We start from the raw sequence: 19,410 nt of genomic DNA, 5'->3' as shown, positions 1-19,410 counted from the left end.
TAAGGTCTGGAAATCCGTTGTCAGTGCACTGCTGGTGTGTGTTCTTCCTACAGAATCCCCCATCACGACTTCTGTGCTCTCTGGGGGTAGTAGGTGCACTTTACTCCTACTTTTCAGGGACTTGGGGTGGGGTATTTTTCTAACCCTCACTGTTTTCTTACAGTCCCAGTGACCCTCTACAAGCTCACATAGGTCTGGGGTCCATTCGTGGTTCGCATTCCACTTTTGGAGTATATGGTTTGTGTTGCCCTTATACCTATGCGCTCCTATTGCAACCTATTGTGATTCTACACTGTTTGCATTACTTTTCTTGCTATTACTTACCTAACTTTGGTTTGTGTACATATAACTTGTGTATAGTACTTACCTTCTTACTGAGGGTACTCACTGAGATACTTTTGGCATATTATCATAAAAATAAAGTACCTTTATTTTTTAGTAACTCTGTGTATTGTGTTTTCTTATGATATTGTGCATATGACACCAGTGGTATAGTAGGAGCTTTACATGTCTCCTAGTTCAGCCTAAGCTGCTTTGCTATAGCTACCCTCTATCAGCCTAAGCTGCTAGAAACACCTCTTCTACACTAATAAGGGATAACTGGACCTGGCACAAGGTGTAAGTACGTTTGGTACCCACTACAAGCCAGGCCAGCCTCCTACATTGGTTGTGCAGCGGTGGGATAAGTACTTGTAACTACTTACCACTTTCTCGTTGTGTACTTTTCATAAGAGAATCATATACCAAACAGTTCAGTGTATGTACAATTAACCAAAAAAGTTTGCTTTTCTTCTCTAAAACTTTTTACAAAGTTCTGAAAATATTCTTAAAACTTTTACAAGTTTTCTAAAAGTTAGAAAAATATTTTTTCTCTGTGCTTTAAAAAGTTCTGAAACGTTTTCTTTCTTCTCACTATCTCTAAACCTTTTGCTATCATGTCAGTGGTAGATTCAGCTCCCAAAACTGTCAATGCTACTTATGACAGTTTGAATTACAAGAGCTTAAGGAGTCTCTGCTTAGATAGAGGTTTAGTTATAGGAAAGAACCCTACAAAAGAGTTTCTGTTCAACATGCTTATTGTACACGATGAGACACAGGCTGGCTCATCAAATGAGAGGTTAGTACATGTAGAAACTTCCCAGTCTGATTCAGGAGAGTTCCCTGAGAAAGGTGGGGAGGGTTCTGTACAGGGTCTGCCCCCTAGCAGGACACCTAGTAATGTTGGTAGTAATGGAGGGTCCAATCACAGTAGGGCATCCTTTATTCCTAGAGGCCAAGTTACCAGGGTCCAGACAGATAGGGACAGATCCCCCTCTGAAGTTTCCAATTTGTCATCTGTGTCAAAGCATGCCCAACCCACCCACCCTGAGGGTAACTTGTTAGAAAGGGAACTCAAAAAGTTGAGGGTTGAAGAGACCAGGCTGAAGCTTAAACAGCAACAGCTGGCCTTAGATAGGGAATTCCTAGAGATTGATAAGGAAAGAAAGAGGTTGGGGTTAGGACCCCATGGTGGCAGCAGCAGTATTCCTGATAGTAATCCTGTTAGAGAGCATGATTCCAGGAACCTGCACAAGATAGTCCCACCTTACAAGGAGGGGGATGACATCAACAAGTGGTTTGCTGCACTTGAGAGGGCCTTTATGGTACAGGGGGTCCCTCAAAGGCAGTGGGCTGCTATTTTGTGGCTATCTTTCACTGGAAAGGGTAGGTATAGGCTCCTTACTGTTAGAGAAAGTGAAGCTAACAATTTCACAGTTTTGAAGGATGCACTCTTGGATGGGTTTGGCTTAACCACTGAACAATACAGGATTAAGTTCAGAGAGACAGAAAAGAGTCCTCTCAAGACTGGACAGACTTTGTAGACTATTCAGTGAAGGCCTTGGAGGGGTGGTTACATGGCAGTAAGGTATCTGACTACGAAAGCCTGTATAATCTTTTTCTGAGAGAGCATATTCTGAATAACTGTGTGCCTGACTTGTTACACCAATACCTAGTGGACTCGGATCTGACCTCTCCCCAAGAATTGGGAAAGAAGGCAGACAAGTGGGTCAGAACAAGGGTGAACAGAAAAGTTCATACAGGGGGTGACAAGGATGGCAAGAAGGATGGTAAGTCTTCTGACAAGGGTGGGGACAAAGGTAAAAATACTGAGTCTTCATCAGGCCCACAAACATCCTCTGGTGGGGGTGGTGGGTCCAAATCCTTTTCCAATAATCAACCTAAAAAGCCTTGGTGTTATTTGTGTAAAGTCAAAGGCCATTGGGCAACTGTTTCCAGTTGTCCAAAGAAAAACACCAAACCTCCCACTACCACAACCCCTGCTGCAATTTCTAGTGCCCCTAGTAATAGCAGTGGTGGTGGGAAACCTACAAATAGCCAATCCAAGGGTGTAGTTGGGCTCACTATTGGCAATGTAGTTGGGGTTGGTCTTGTTAGGGAGATTACAGAGGCTGTTTTAGTCTCTGAAGGTGCCATTGATTTTGCCACCTTGGTTGCTTGTCCCCTTAATATGGATAAGTACAAGCAACTTCCCCTAATAAATGGTGTTGAGGTTCAGGCCTACAGGGTCACAGGTGCCAGTGTTACCATGGTGATAGAGAAACTGGTCCACCCTGAACAACACCTACTTGGTCAGCAGTACCAAGTGACAGATGCTCATAACAACACTCTTAGCCACCCCATGGCTGTTGTGAATCTCAACTGGGGGGGGGGGGGTTTACTGGTCCAAAGAAAGTTGTGGTTGCCTCAGATTTACCTGTAGACTGTCTACTAGGGAACGATTTAGAGACATCAGCTTGGGCAGAAGTGGAGTTGTAGGCTCATGCAGCAATGCTGGGCATTCCTAGGCAATATTTTTGCTCTGACAAGGGCTCAGGCCAAAAAGCAAAAAGGACAGGGTAACTTGGATCCTGGAACAATGGACCAAGTGCTCCCAAAGCTAGGGGTAGCAAGGGTAAATCCCTAACCTCTATCCCTCCCTCTACAGATGATTCTCCTTCTGAGGAAGACGAATTTCCTCCCTGTGCAGAACCTTCACCAGATGAGCTGGCAGCAGACACTGCTGAGCTTTTGGGTGAAGGGGGGCCTGCTGCCAGGGAAGAGCTGAGTGTGGCACAGCAAACCTGTCCCACATTAGAGGGTCTCAGACAGCAAGCTGTCAAACAGCAAAATGGGGATGTCAGTGACTCACTTAGAGTTTACTGGGAGGACAACCTCTTGTACACCGAGGAAAAGGACCCAAAACCTGGAGCAGCCAGGAGATTGGTCATTCCCCTGCAGTACAGAGAGTTCCTCCTAACTCTTGCACATGACATTCCTTTGGCTGGGCATTTGGGCCAGATCAAAACATGGGAGAGACTTGTCCCCCTGTTTCACTGGCCTAGGATGTCAGAGGACACTAAAGATTTTTGCAAGTCTTGTGTTACCTGCCAAGCCAGTGGCAAGACTGGTGGCACCCCAAAGACTCCCCCTATTCTACTACCTGTGGTTGGGGTGTCCTTTGAAAGGGTAAGGGTTGACATAGTTGGTCCCCTTGACCCTCCTACTGCTTCAGGCAATAGGTTTATCTTGGTTGTTGTGGTCCATGCCACAAGATATCCTGAAGCAGTTACTCTAAGGACCACTACAACACCTGCAGTGGCAAAGGCCCTCCCGGGAATCATTTCCAGGGTGGGTTTCCCTAAAGAGGTTGTATCAGACAGGGGTAGCAACTTCATGTCTGCATACTTGAAAGCAATGTGGAAGGAGTGTGGTGTTACCTACAAGTTCACCACTCCTTATCACCCACAGACTAATGGACTGGTAGAGAGGTTTAATAAAACTCTCAAAGGTATGAAAATGGGACTCTCTGAAAAACTCAGGAGGAGATGGGATGTCCTGTTACTTTGCCTCCTTTTTGCTTACAGGGAGGTACCCCAGAAAGGAGTGGGCTTCAGGCCCTTTGAACTCCTCTTTGGACACCCTGTAAGAGGTCCAGTCACTTTTGTGAAGGAGGGTTGGGAACAACCTTTAAAAGCTCCCAAACAGGACATAGTGGACTATGTACTTGGCTTAAGATCCAGAATGGCTGAGTCCATGAAAAAGGCCAGTAAAAACCTTCAGGCCAGCCAGGAGCTGCAAAAGCAATGGCATGGCCAGAAGGCTGTTCTGATTCAGTACCAACCAGGACAGAAGATGTGGGTATTGGAGCCTGTGGCCCCAAGAGCACTCCAGGACACATGGAGTGGACCCCATCTAATTGATGAGAAAAAGGGTGAGGTTACCTATCTGGTAGACCTGGGCACTGCCAGGAGTCCACTTAGGGTGATCCATATCAACTGCCTCAAACCCTACTATGACAGGGCTGATCTCATCCTGCTCATGGCAACAGATGAGGGACAGGAAGAAGAGAGTGACCCTCTCCCTGATCTCTTTTCCACCACTGAAACTGATGCTTTAGTGGAGGGAGTAGTTTGGCAGAGTGTCTGACTGCAGACTAGAAAGACAACTGCATCAATCTCCTTGGACAATTTTCTGACCTCTTTTCAATTGTGCCAGGTACAACATCCTGGTGTGAACACACAATTGATACTGGAGACAGCTTGCCTGTCAAGAGTAAGATTTATAGGCAGCCTGACCATGTCAGGGACTGCAAAAAACAAAAGGGACAGAAGATGTTGGATCTGGGAGTGATTGAGCCTTCTGAAAGCCCATGGGCTAGCTCAGTGGTGCTTGTACCAAAACCTCACACCAAAGATGGAAAGAGGAAGATGAGGTTTTGTGTAGACTACAGGGGTCTCAATCAGGTAACACAAACTGATGCTCACCCTATACCCAGGGCAGATGAGCTCATTGATACACTGGCATCTGCCAAGTATCTTAGCACCTTTGATTTGACTGCAGGGTATTGGCAGAAGATGCTTAACCCCAAACTGCATTTTTAACTATAGGAGGGCACTACCAATTTACAGTGATGCCCTTTGATTTGAAAAATGCACCTGCCACTTTTCAGAGGTTGGTGAACACAGTCCTGCAAGGGTTGGAGGCTTTAGTGCAGCATATCTAGATTATATTGCTGTCTTTAGCTCCACCTGGGATGAGCACCTGGTCCACCTTTGGAAAGTTTTGGAGGCCCTGCAAAAGGCAGGCCTTCCTATCAAGGCCTCAAAGTGCCAGATAGGGCAGGGTAAGGTGGTTTATCTGGGACACCTGGTAGGAGGAGAACAGATTGCACCACTGCAGGGGAAAATACAGACAATCATGGATTGGGTTCCCCCTACAACTCAAACCCAGGTGAGAGCCTTTTTAGGCCTCACATGGTATTACAGGAGATTCATTAACAACTATGGCTCCATAGCAGCCCCTCTTAATGATCTCAAAAGTAAGAAGATGCCTAAAAGGGTATTATGGGCAGCTAGCTCTCAGAAAGCTTTTGATGAGCTCAAACAGGCCATGTGGCCTGCACCTGTCCTAAAAAGCCCATGTTACTCCAAGAAATTCATTGTTCAAACTGATGCATCTGAATTAGGGGTGGGCAGTCTTATCACATCTGAATTCTGAGGGCCAGGATCAACCAGTTGCTTTTATCAGCAGAAGGTTGACCCCTAGAGAAAAGCGTTGGTCTGACATAGAGAGGGAGGCCTTTGCTGTGGTCTGGGCACTGAAAAAGTTGAGGCCATACCTGTTTGGCACTCACTTTATTGTTCAGACAGACCACAAACCTCTACTTTGGCTAAAACAAATGAAAGGTGAAAACCCTAAACTGTTGAGGTGGTCCGTATCACTACAGGGAATGGACTATACAGTGGAACATAGACCTGGGATTATCCACTCCAATGCAGATGGACTCTCCAGATATTTCCACTTAGACAATGAAGACTCATCAGGTCATGGCTAGTCTTATTGTCCATCGTTTGGGGGGGGGGGGGTGTGTAGGAAAGTAACATCTTGCCTGGCATGTTACCCCCATATTTCACTGTATATATGTTGTTTTAGTCTATGTGTCACTGGGACCCTGCCAGTCAGGGCCCCAGTACTCAGAAGTATGTGCCCTGTATGTGTTCCCTGTGTGATGCCTAACTGTCTCACTGAGGCTCTGCTAACCAGAACCTCAATGGTTATGCTCTCTCCAAATTTGTCACTAACAGGCTAGTGACTAAACTTACCAATTCACATTGGCATACTGGTACACCCATATAATTCCCTTGTATATGGTACTGAGGTACCCAGGGTATTGGGGTTCCAGGAGATCCCTATGGGCTGCAGCATTTCTTTTGCCACCCATAGGGAGCTCTGACAATTCTTACACAGGCCTGCCACTGCAGCCTGCGTGAAATAACGTCCACGTTATTTCACAGCCATTTACCACTGCACATAAGTAACTTATAAGTCACCTATATGTCTAACCTTCACCTGGTGAAGGTTGGGTGCAAAGTTACTTAGTGTGTGGGCACCCTGGCACTAGCCAAGGTGCCCCAACATTGTTCAGGGCAAATTCCCTGGACTTTGTGAGTGCGGGGACACCATTACACGCGTGTACTATATATAGGTCACTACCTATGTATAGCGTCACAATGGTAACTCCGAACATGGCCATGTAACATGTCTAAGATCATGGAATTGTCACCCCAATACCATTCTGGTCTCTAGCACAGAACCCGGGTACTGCCAAACTGCCTTTCCGGGGTCTCCACTGCAGCTGCTGCCAACCCCTCATACAGGTTTCTGCCCTCCTGGGGTCCAGGCAGCCCTGGCCCAGGAAGGCAGAACAAAGGATTTCCTCCGAGAGAGGGTGTTACACCCTCTCCCTTTGGAAATAGGTGTGAAGGGCTGGGGAGGAGTAGCGTACCCCAGCCTCTGGAAATGCTTTGATGGGCACAGATGGTGCCCATTTCTGAATAAGCCAGTCAACACCGGTTCAGGGATCCCCCAGCCCTGCTCTGGCGCGAAACTGGACAAAGGAAAGGGGAGTGACTACTCCCCTGACCAGTACCTCCCAGGGGAGGTGCCCAGAGCTCCTCCAGTGTGTCCCAGACCTCTGCCCTCTTGGAAACAGAGGTGTTGGGGGCACATTGGACTGCTCTGAGTGGCCAGTGCCAGCAGGTGACGTCAGAGGCTCTTTCTGATAGGCTCTTACCTCTCTTGGTAGCCAATCCTCCTTCCTTGGTAGCCAAACCTCCTTTTCTGGCCATTTAGGCTCTCTGCTTTGGGGAATTCTTCAGATAACGAATGCAACAGCTCACCAGAGTTCCTCTGCATCTCCCTCTTCACCTTCTACCAAAGAATCGACCGCTTACTGCTCCAGGACGCCTGCAAAACTGCAACAAAGTAGCAAGACGACTACCAGCAACATTGTAGCGCCTAATCCTGCCGGCTTTCTCGACTGTTTCCAGGTGGTGCATGCTCTGGGGGTAGCCTGCCTTCACCCTGCACCAGAAGCTCCGAAGAAATCTCCAGTGGCTTGACGGAATTTTCCCCCTGCTAACGCAGGCACCAAAAGACTGCAACACTGGTCCTCTGGGTCCCCTCTCATCCTGACGAGCGTGGTCCCTGGAACACAGCGACTCTGTCCAAGTGACTCCCACAGTCCAGTGACTCTTCAGTCCAAGTGTGGTGGAGGTAAGTCCTTGCCTCCCCACGCTAGACTGCAAAGCTGTGTACCGTGTGATTTGCAGCTGCTCCGGCTCCTATACACTCTTCCAAGATTTCCTTCATGCACAGCCAAGCCTGGGTACCCAGCACTCCGTCCTGCAGTGCACAACCTTCTGAGTTGTCCTCTGGCGTCGTGGGACTCCCTTTTGTGACTTCGCATGGACTCCGGTTCACTTTTCTTCTAAGTGCCTGTTGGGGTACTTCTGCGGGTGCTGCCTGCTTCTGTGAGGGCTCTCTGAGTTGCTGACTGCCCCCTCTGCCTCCTCCTCCAAAAGGCGACATCCTGGTCCTTCCTGCTCTTCAGCACCACCCAAAAACCTCTACCGCAACCCTTGCAGCTAGCAAGGCTTGTTTACGGTCTTTCTGCATGTGAACACCTCTGCAAGCTTTATCGCGACGTGAGATATCCGTCTTCCAAAGGAGAAGTTCCTAGTCCTCTTCTTTCTTGCAAAACTCCAAGCTTCTTCCAACCGGTGGCAGCTTCCTTGCACCTTCAGCTAGGGTTTCCTGGGCTCCTGCCCCCCCTCGACACTGTTGCGACTATTTGACTTGGTCCCCTTGTCTTACAGGTACTCAGGTCTGGAAATCCGTTGTCAGTGCACTGCTGGTGTGTGTTCTTCCTGCAGAATCCCCCTATCATGACTTCTGTGCTCTCTGGGGGTAGTAGGGGCACTTTACTCCTACTTTTCAAGGTCTTGGGGTGGGGTATTGTTCTAACCGTCACTGTTTTCTTACAGTCCCAGCGACCCTCTACAAACTCACATAGGTCTGGGGTCCATTCGTGGTTCGCATTCCACTTTTGGAGTATATGGTTTGTGTTGCCCCTTTACCTATGTGCTCCTATTGCAACCTATTGTGATTCTACACTCTTTGCATTACTTTTCTTGCTATTACTTACCTAACTTTGGTTTGTGTACATATAACTTGTGTATAGTACTTACCTTCTTACTGAGGGTACTCACTGAGATACTTACGTACCTTTATTTTTAGTAACTCTGTGTATTGTGTTTTCTTATGATATTGTGCATATAAGTGGTATAGTAGGAGCTTTACATGTCTCCTAGTTCAGCCTAAGCTGCTTTGCCATAGCTACCCTCTATCAGCCTAAGCTGCTAGAAGCACCTCTTCTACACTAATAAGAGATAACTGGACCTGGCACAAGGTGTAAGTACCTTTGGTACCCACTACAAGTCAGGCCAGCCTCCTACAATCCTTACAGAGGGACATTTACTGAGAACATCAGTTTTCTGATTATAAAAACACTTCCCTGTCCCATACACGTTAGAGGGAGATTCCAGCCAGATGACCACAACTGTATGCTGATTGCTGTACGCTTCGCTACAGCTGCTTATGCAGACTTCAGGCCTTTGCTCAGGTATGGGGGAATGATGTCTTCCCAGGGAAACCTGAAGGGCAGAACTAGAGCTTAACATGCTGTGCTCTAATATAGCCTAGGTAGGAATTAGTCTATTGGCTCTAGTGACAACATGGTAGGGTTATTTCTATGCTTTACTCTCCTTGTCACAATTTTTATCCTGTCAAGCTTCATCATCCTGGTTATTGCAGTACATGCTTTATTGTCTAAGATACAGTTGCTTCATTAAAACCTTATTGAAACATATACTGCCTCGTATATGTGAGACTAATGTAACTGAGAGAAACGGATGAGATCTGAGTGACCACAATTTCCCTGAGGAATCAATTGTGTCATGCGCTCGGCTGCCCAATCATCCATGCTCCTGGGTGGAGATGAGGCAGTGCTAGTTAGCCGGAGCACAACCCTGAATTGGCCGACAGGGGTCACCTATAGTGGGATAGACTCAGTCCCCCACACCACAGGCGATTCTGCCACTCAAATCCAATAGTCTCATTAGAATAATGAGGGCCTAGGCGACAAAGGCATAGAACTTGAGTAAGTGATCAAAAAAATCTGCATAGACAAAAGTTAGCAATCTCTGTGGCTCTTAGAATGCTAAATAATATTATTGAAATGTCATGCACTCTCCCTATGACAACTATTGAATATTAAAGTTTATTGTTATTTCAGCTATCTTTTTTGTTTTGTCTTAAAACAATTAAAAGTATTTAAAAAGTGGTTAAGTGTAGGTTTAAGGTTACATGTAGGGCTGTAGTGCATGGTAAAAGTCATTTGCTTGGGATAATTTTACAGTTGATGCTTTTTCTGTGCCACATTCGGTAAAATGGTATACATCTACAGGATATTAACAATGGGATGCAGCAATTGTCATGTCTCCATCATCTCAAGTCTGACAGGGAGAAGACCATGGTAAAGCCGTCACTGAGAATCACAAAAGCAACTCATTTCTTGGAGGAGGCCATTCTTTTGGGTACATTGGTTAAATTGTGTCAGCAGATTACTATTGTCCCTGACAAAAATTCTGAGACTCTGCTTGTGCAGGTTCCACTCAGTAGTCAGTTGTTTATGTTCTATTGATATCAACAACTCACTATTTGCCTTCTACTTCTTATGTTTATTGGCAGACACCTTTACAATGACACTTTCAACCACCACAGAACCCAATGACCTCACCACCCAGAACCCCAGTACGTCATCAATGACATGTGTAACATTCTCCAACAAACCCCACCATAAATGAAAAGCCCACATTATAACACATCCCATTCCTTCCAAACACAAATAAAGAAAAAAAAAGCAACACAAACAAAACATCGTAAGACCCCACAATTACACCTGTGATCGCTTCAATCCCTCCTAACAAAGCTACTTCACGAAAAGCTACGTACCCCACACATAATCCCCCGCCAGGCAGGAGGTCTGCTCACTCGAGCTGCAAGCAAATGTTTTGACCTAAAGCAACTGCATCATCTCTGTCACACACCAAAGACTTATGAAAGTCCCTGCCATCCATCACCAGCCATCCAGTGCAACCTTCCACTTTCTCAGCAAGTTTGATTACTCCTTTGCACTCCTTCTGGAACAAAGCAACTCCCCTAAAGCTCCACTTTTGACCATTTTCCAACTTTACCCTATTTTAAACCCACCTTCTTCACCTCGTAAGGTCCTCGGACTTTGAACAGACTACCACTTACACCAACAGGCTTCACCTTCACCCAATCACCAAACTCAATCAACTATTTACTCCATGATATCTCCTATGCATTCTCAACCAATTCAAACTCACTCTCATGCAACCAAGAGGGAACTAATCTAGTTTCTCGCTGCCTGCCACGCATCAATTTGCATGGTGTCTTTCCTGTCCTGAGTTAATTGTGGTGAGATGTGCCCACATTATATATCTGATTGTACTCTGCACATCTAAGCCAACTTAATAAGCTAGTTCAATTGGGTTATATGTTGAAACCACAAGTGCTTCAACCACCCATGGCTCAACAACGAGTTCGGAACAACGACCTTGTTGGTATCACGAATGCCTTTACCACGAATGCCTTTACAATGATTTTTAAAGGCAATAGTGATCAGCATGCACGGTTCCATCATGCGTCCCCCCTAACCCCCACCTCTAAAAATTACCACAACCACCCCACAACCACCCTAACTATCCACCCCCAAAATTACCACAACCCCAACCCCCTCCACTAAAACACCCCAACCCAACCAACCCACCCCTAAAACCTGATCCCCCCTCCTCCGCCCCTAAACCCTAATCACCCCGAGCCCCCCACCCCCAAAAACTAAAAATACCCCGGGTCTCCACCCCGCCCCTAAAACCTAAAGCACCCCATCCCCCCAAACTACCCCTAAAACCTAAACCCTGACCCGCCTACCCCCTAAACCCTAATCACCCCAAGCCCGCTACCCCACCCCCCAAAAAAACAGCCCCTGTCCCAGCCCAACTTACCTCCTCCTTCACCGCGTCGATTCCCTTCTTCTGTGCCTTAACCACGCATGTACGTGGTTCACACATGCGTGGTTAAGGCCCTAAAACCAGGAAGTCGTGGAAAACAAACCGTTGTTTTGCTTTCTTTTTCCACAACTTTGTGGTTTAGGAGTAGTTGTTCCGGGTGTTTCCCATTCCATGGTGCCCCTTCACCAAATGATTAATTCAATTTTCATGACAGTGCTGCGGAGCTCGCACCCATTATTTTTTTCCTCTTTATAACGATGATTACCAAAATCAATTCAAAAAGATTTCTCTGTCACAACAAATACCCTACCAGCAGGCCACATCTCTTACTGTCATGAGAAGAGGCAGTGTGACGTAACTGACCCATAACTCCAGTTTCTTCTCTAGCTGGCTGACACAGGCTATTCTCTGTCAGCCTTCAGATACACCTCACTCAGGTGCTTGGCACATCCCATCCTTGTCACCCGAAAAAGTGTTCTAAATAGGACACAACAGTTGTTTGTCTTCTTCTTATGTTTAATGGCAGATGAACAACCTGTTCCTGTCAAGTCAGACATCTTTACAATGACACTTCTGACTGTCACAGAACACGATGACCTCACCACCCCGAATCCCAATACATCACCAATGGCATGTTGCTCGAACATTGATTTACCTTAATGAAATGAAAGACAAGAGGCGTTTGGCAAATCCGGAACAGTTAAATGCAGGGGCTGAGAGAGTGCAGTACAATGTCGGGGTCTGATGACCGTCTCTCAAAGTTACAGAGTTCAGAGCATCCTTGTATACAACTCTGGAAGGGTTACAAAAAATATTCTATACATTTTTTGTGGAAAGGAATACAGGCCTAGTTTTGGAGTAATAAATCCGACCATCTGTTAAAGTGCTCGGGTGGGTCTCGACCTTGTGTGGAGAAAATGTGGGCAAGTGGTAACATGTCCAGATGTCTGGCATGAAGAGCTGCTTGTAATCACTGCGTGTTGTGTGTGTTATGTGTTCTGATTGGCTGAGTGTACCTAACTTTTTGTGGCATCTGACTTTTATGGTGTTTGGAGAATGCACGCCACTCCGGCCAAATGTGTTTTACTGGGGGGGCAATCTCTTACGTCTATTGCGGTGTTGCTGCTTACCTGAGGGATTTATTTGGGTTTTTACTGTTCCAGCCTTTTTCTACGGGCTAAGTGTTACCCTCACCTGTGATCGGTCAATCAGTTTCTTCAGGCCTAGGTTGCAGGGCTTGCCTAACCATGTATTTCTGACTCAGGGTTGGTGGAGAGGTCATGTCGGGTGGATTTGACAACAGTGATGCAAGTTTGTTGTTGTGCTGGCTCATGGCATACATTGAAATCATTTTTATGCATATTAGCAGAAATGTGTAACATTCTACATTAAACCCCACTGTAAATGAAAAGCCCTCATTATAATACTCACATATTGCAATGACAACTTTCTCTTTAAAAGTTATCTTTGTAGAGCATAAACAATTCTAACTAGTCATTTAGCCTGGGACTCGCAAGAATCAGAGATTAACAATGTATTATTACCCATACATATCTAGGAAGAGTTTAAGTTGTCTTGTATGTACAAGAAATGTCACCATAATGAGGCAGAAGAAATACGTTACTTACCTGTAACTGTAGTTCTCCAGTATTGGACACTTTCATAGATTTGCAGGCTTGAATCCTTCCCCGTCGTCGAGATGGGAGTCCCTGGTGTAATACAGAAGCTATGCCCGATTGCATATTAAGCATTAAATGCATTAGGCCTATAACTTAGAAACACAGCACATTCGTTTAGTAAAAAAGGACTAAACTCAAAAGACAACCAATCAGGTCACACCACCCTCTAGAACTCTCCTATGAGGAGCTGACTTCCCTCAGATTTTCCAAGCAAAAGTGTTGCAATACAGATAGTACTGAGGGAGTAGAGATGAGCTCCCCAGGGGAGGTGGGTGGGTCGCATGTGAATCTATGAAAGTGTCAATAACGGGAGTACTACAGTTACAGGTAAGTAACTTATGTCTTACTCAAGTATTGGAACTTCCATAGATTCACATGCTTGAATCAGAATAGTAAGCAGTGAATAACACATTTTCAACATGTTCAACAGCAGCATAGCATTCTATATGTGAAAGAGCGTGACAAAATTCTCAAAAGCTTTTCCTGCGGTTTACAGCCTGGGAAGCAGAAAGGTATTACTTTTAAAGAAAATGTAAGATAATACAGAACAAGCGGATGGAAGAAAATTGAGATCACCTTCATTGGAACAGATTTCTGAGGACTGCTTTCCCAACAGCTGCATCTTGAAGCGACTTCGTGTCCAGGAAGTAGTGCTGCGTGAAAGTATGAGCTGTCCTCCATGTTGCAGCACGACAAATGTCCTGTATCGACACACCTCCAACAGTGCACAGGACGTAGATATTGCTCTGGTGGAATGTGCTCACACACTCGTCTGCAATAGTCTACCTGCCTTCTGATGACAGAAAAAGATTGTGCCTCTAATCCATCGAGAAAAAGTCTGCTTCATCACAGGGTGCCCTTTCCTAGAGGCACTGAAGGTTATGAACAGTTGGCTAGTCTTCGGAAATAACTTTGTTCTGTCCAAATAAAATTTGATGCACCTTTTAAGATCGAGTGAATGCAGGGTCCTCTCCACAGTAGTTTGAGGGTTCAGGAAAAATGACTTCAACACTACTGGCTCATTGATATGAAATTCCGAAGGCACTTTAGGAATTAATTTGGGATTGGTGCATAGAATCACTCTACATTTTTGCAAAAAGCGTTCTTGGATAGTGAAAGCTTGAATTTCACTGACCCTTCGTGCTGAAGTAAAGGCAAGGTATATGAGGTATTTGATGTCTGCCCTGTGAATGGGTTCAAAGGGCTCCTTCATGAGCTGCCCAAGGACAGTTTTAAGTTGCCATGCTGGAGGTGGAGCTTTCACCGGAGGAAAGGATCTGAAGAGACCCTTCAAGAATTGCTTAATCAATCTCAGAGAACACAAGGACGGTTTGCCTGGTATCCTTCTATGTCAGGAAATAGCTGCCAGATGGACTCTGATGGACGCATGGGCAAGCCCAGAACATGCTAGCTGTAAGAAGGATGGTAACACTGTTTCCGGGGCAGAGGAGAGAGGGTGTACATTCCAGGCTTTGCACCACAAACAAAATCGCTTCCACTTTAGGTGGTACGATTTATTGGTGCTAGCTGCCCGTGCTTTAGCTAACACTTCCCTGCAATCAGTTGGGAGGTCTAAGCTGCCAAATTTGTTGAATTCAGGAGCCATGCGGATAAGCTCAGAGACATGGGATTCGGGTGCCTTACTTGTCCCTGGATGATGGTGAGCAGCTCCGGAATTGGTCTGATCCTGATGGGTGGACAGGAAGACAGTAGAAGTAACTCCGTGTACCAAGGTTCACATGGCCACGCTGGAGCTATTAGAATTATCTGGCATGGTTCTGACTTTATTTTCCAGATCACCCTTGTGAGGAGAGGGATTGGAGGAAAGGTGTATACATCAATCCCTGACCGTGCAATTGAAAATGCATCCCCCCACGATCCCTGTTGGTGATGTCAACTTGCGTAATATTGGCATTTGGTGTTCTGGGAAGTTGCAAACAGATCCAGATTTAGTTTTCCCCACTGGTCGAATATCCCATCCAGTGTCTGCTGGTCCAACTCCCACTCATGAGGAGAGGCTGCTAACCTGCTCAACTAATCCGCAATGGTATTATGCAGGCCCGGGACATGCTCGGCAGTTATGTGCACCGAGTGCTGGCTACATGATTTCCAAATGGTCAGCGCTTCTCGAGACAGCAGGTGGGAACACGTTCCTCCTTGCTTGTTGAAATAGTGCATTGTGGGGGTATTGTCCGTTCTGACAAGCACGGTTGATCCTCGAATCCTCGGAAGGAAGACTTGCAAAGCGTAATACACCGCTCTCAGCTTGAGAAGGTTGATGTGAAAGAGGTGGTGAGAAGGGGGCCATTTGCCGCTCACTCGAAGGTCCTGCAGGCATGCACTCAATCCGGTCAGTGATGCGTCTGTCGTTACGATCATTGGAGGAATCTGTGGTGAGAAGTGCAGACTTCTTGAGATGTTTTCGGGAATTGTCCACAAATCGAGAGAAGCTATCATGAGTGGTGTTACGAAGACCGTGTCCTCGAAGGATCCTTGTGCCTGCTTCCATTGTTTGTCCAGCTCCTCTTGAATAGGACGCATGTGCAGTCGGCAGTATGGATTGAGGCTTATGCACGACAACATCATCCCTAGTAAGGACTTGTACTGACAAACTGAAAGAAACTTTTTTCTTTTGAATCGCTTCACTAGGGAGATTCACTTGTTTTGCCTGTCCAGCGTTGGATAGGTTTTGGCCTGTTGTGTGCCTAATATAGCCCCTAGGAAGGTTAACCAAGTCGAAGGTTGAAGGAATGATTTTTCCTTGTTTAGAGCAAGGCCTAAGTCCTTGAAAAGGCACAGAGTCGCCCTGACTGACCTGCGCACTGACTGGACGTCAGGAGCTTTCACTAGCCAGTCGTCTAGATAGGGAAAAATATTGGTGCTTCTTTCTTCTTAGGTAGGCTGTGACTGGAGCCAAACATTTGGTGAAGATTCGTGGTGCTGAACGTAGCCCAAAGGGGAGGACCTTGAATTGGAGGTGTTTACCGTTGACAGCAAACCTCAGGAACTTCCTGTGTAGTGGATGAATGGGAATATGGAAGTACGTGTCTTGAAGGTCCAAAGACGCCATATAGTCTGCTCTGCTTAGAAGTTGGAGGACGTCTTGCAGGGTGACCATTCAAAATTTTTGTTTCTTGAGGTACTTACAGGTCTAGGATTGGTCTCCATAAGCAAGATTTTTTTTTAATGAGAAAGAAGCAGGAGTAGAAACCCTTCCCTCTGTGAGAATATGGAACAACCTCTATGGCCCCTTTGCATAGCATGGTTTCCACTTCTAAGCTGAGCAGGCGAAGATGTCTTTGTCAAGTCTGGGATGGAGGCATTGCCGGGGGAATCTGAATGAGCTCCAAGAGGTGTCCAAATTGAATTACATCCAGCACCCACTTGTCCTTGGTTATTTGCCACCAGCACTGGATATGATACTTTAAGATTCCATGGAAGACTGTAGGAGGAGAGTGGGGAAGAACTGGCTGGAGGCAATCATTGCCTAAATGCAGTTTCCTTAGATTGTCGTCCTGGCTTGCTCTTGTGATAGGGTCTGGTGTAAGCCACAGAGGGTGGCTGCCTCTGTTGATATTGTGGTCTAGAAGCCTAGAATGTGGTAGAATAATATGGATACCTATAGTTCTGGTATCCTCCACGAAACAAAGGTTGTCCTCTGCCCCTGGCTCCTCGAAAAGGCACCTTCCCGTACTGCAGAGTGCCCAATAATCTGGCTGTCTCTGTGTCTGACTTTATAGTCTGAAGTGTGTCAGCGACGTGCTTCTCAAACAGCGCCTCTCTGTCATAAGGAAGATCTAAAATTTTCGTCTGAACTTTGGGACGAAAGTTAGTGGCTTTGAGCCAACCCTGACGCCTCAAGACAGCTGACCCAGCAAGTAGCCTAAAGCCCATGGCTGCGATATCAAGCGTGCAATCAATGATTTCCGCCAAAGATCGTTGTCCTTCCATGAGCACCTTTCTTGCTTCCATCTTGGAACTCTCCGAGAGTTTTTCTAAACATTGAGACATGTCTGACCAGAGCTGCCGGTCGTATTTACCAAAGAGCGCAAGAGAATTGGCAGCTCTTACCACAATAGCAGACATTGAGGAAAAACGATTCCTGATGTTATCTAGGCATCTCCCCTCTTTATCTGGCAGTGTGGTCAATAGTATGGAAGGATTCCTGGAACGACGTTGGGCAGCTTGTGAAATCACAGAGTCTGGTCTCGGGTGGCCTGTGAGGCAAGCAGGAGCATCATCTGTGGACTTATATTTTTTGTCCAACCGCGGCAACACTGCATGAACCGTTGCAGGATTCTGCCTTATCATCAAGCTCTGGCTCCAGACATGATCAATTATCGGGCTAGCCCTGACCGTTTTTCTGTGAGACTCCTTGAAATCATAGAGGAAACAATCCTGCTGAGTCGCATACATTGGTATTTCAAACCATGTGGCTGCTCTTTCTAGCAGGTTATGAAAGCCACTGATATCCTCAGGAGACTCTACAACAGGTGTCCCAGGAGATGCAGGTGCTGAAATAATATAATCATCGCATTTGTCATTCATTGTATGAATCTCTCCTTCCTCAGCATCCTCATCAGAAGAGGCTTGCCCCTGCACAGGCGTAGATTGTGGAGAATGTTGGGGCCTAGGTGGAGGTACATGTTGTGGTTGTTGAAACTGCTGACGAGTTTGTGGTATAGCAGGAAGTGTTGGCTGATGCGCCGATGAAGGCTTTGGTGGAAAACATTCCCTATAATCTGCCAACATTGCTTGTAAATCCAAAACCAATCCGGGAGGGAGGCCTACCAGCCCCGGTTGTTGCTGCTCATAATAGTGTTGGTTAGAGTAGGAGTCATCATCATCTGAATACTCCTGGCATTTGACTCGTAACTGAGAGGGACTGCTGGCCACTCCACAAAGGCCATCTTCTTTTAAATCATCTTCATCCAACAGATGCGAAGGTAGAAGGCTTAAGACTTTACCAGGAGATGTAATTGAGGGAGTCAAATGGTACTTTTTGACTTTCCTTTGAGCAGGGTCGTCCGTCGACGAGAACAGAAGTAAGGAAGATGGTCTCTGTATTTTTGCTGTAATCTTTGTCGTCAACAAGAAATGAGATGTCGTCGATAGTGGCGGTGTCGACAAAGGGATCGTCGACAAGAGCGCCGACGGACCAAGCGTCGTTGACGAGGCTGTCAATGGTAGGAGCATTGTCGATGGGTGAAGCTTTGTCCACGAGGCCGTTGGTGACAAGGTCATCGTCGACAGTGGAAGCACCGACAAGTGTTCTGTCGACAAAAGCGTTGATGGTAGTAGCGTCGACGAGGTGAGTCGCATCGATGATGACTGCTGCAACGGCAAACAGATGGGGCGTGCCGTCAACGAGGATGACCAGACCGTCGATGAAGATTCAGTCGTTGCCACTGACATAGACTTTGTGACGACAGCAGATAAGTCGTCGTTAAGGCATGAGCCATCGATAGTGCTACCGTCGATGATGATCCCATCGACAGTGCAGAGACTATTTTTTTGAAGGTATGCTTTATCTTGAATGGTGGTATTGAGGGCTTAGAGACAGCTTTCTTTTTAGATCTCAGATCTGAAGCTTTTGATTTCCCCTTCTTTGATGGGCTACATATTTTTGAGGACACCTCAGATGATTTCTTTGAAGCCTTTTTAGGTGGTTACCCTGAGATATCTTTAGCCTGTCTCTTCACAGGTGTCTTTACGACAGACACAGAAGAGGAGACACTGCCTTCATCAGACACTGGATTGTCGCTGGATTTTAGTTTTTGTAGCCAAAGTAGAAGGCAACCCTCTCTGTCTTTCAGGGTTTTAGTAGAAAAGGTCCTACATACCTTGCAGTTTCTAGTTTTATGGTTAGGATAGAGACAATATATGCAGTCCTTATGCTGGTCATCCACATGCAGTCTTTTCTTCATGCAGGTAGCACAGGCTCTAAAATGCCCTTTTTTAGGTGTCTCTGACATGGTTGCCAGGTTGAAGCACCCACTTTGTAAGAACTTCTGAAGAGAAAAAGAATCCAAATGTCCTCAGAAAGGATATCTGAGAGAAAAACTGAGCAGAGCTCAGAGGAGACTCCTAAGCATGACGTGGGGTGGAAAATCTGAGGGAAGTGAACTCCTCACAGAAGGGTTCTAGAGGGTGGTGTGATCTGATGGGTTGTCTTTTGAGTTTGGTCCTTTTTTTTTACAAAATGACTGTGATGTTTTTTTAAGTTAGAGGCCTAATGCATTTAATCCTTAATA

The sequence above is a fragment of the Pleurodeles waltl genome, chromosome 11, assembly GCF_031143425.1.
Source record: "Pleurodeles waltl isolate 20211129_DDA chromosome 11, aPleWal1.hap1.20221129, whole genome shotgun sequence".
NCBI classification, from domain to species: Eukaryota; Metazoa; Chordata; class Amphibia; order Caudata; family Salamandridae; genus Pleurodeles; species Pleurodeles waltl.
This window is presented reverse-complemented; position numbering follows the sequence as displayed.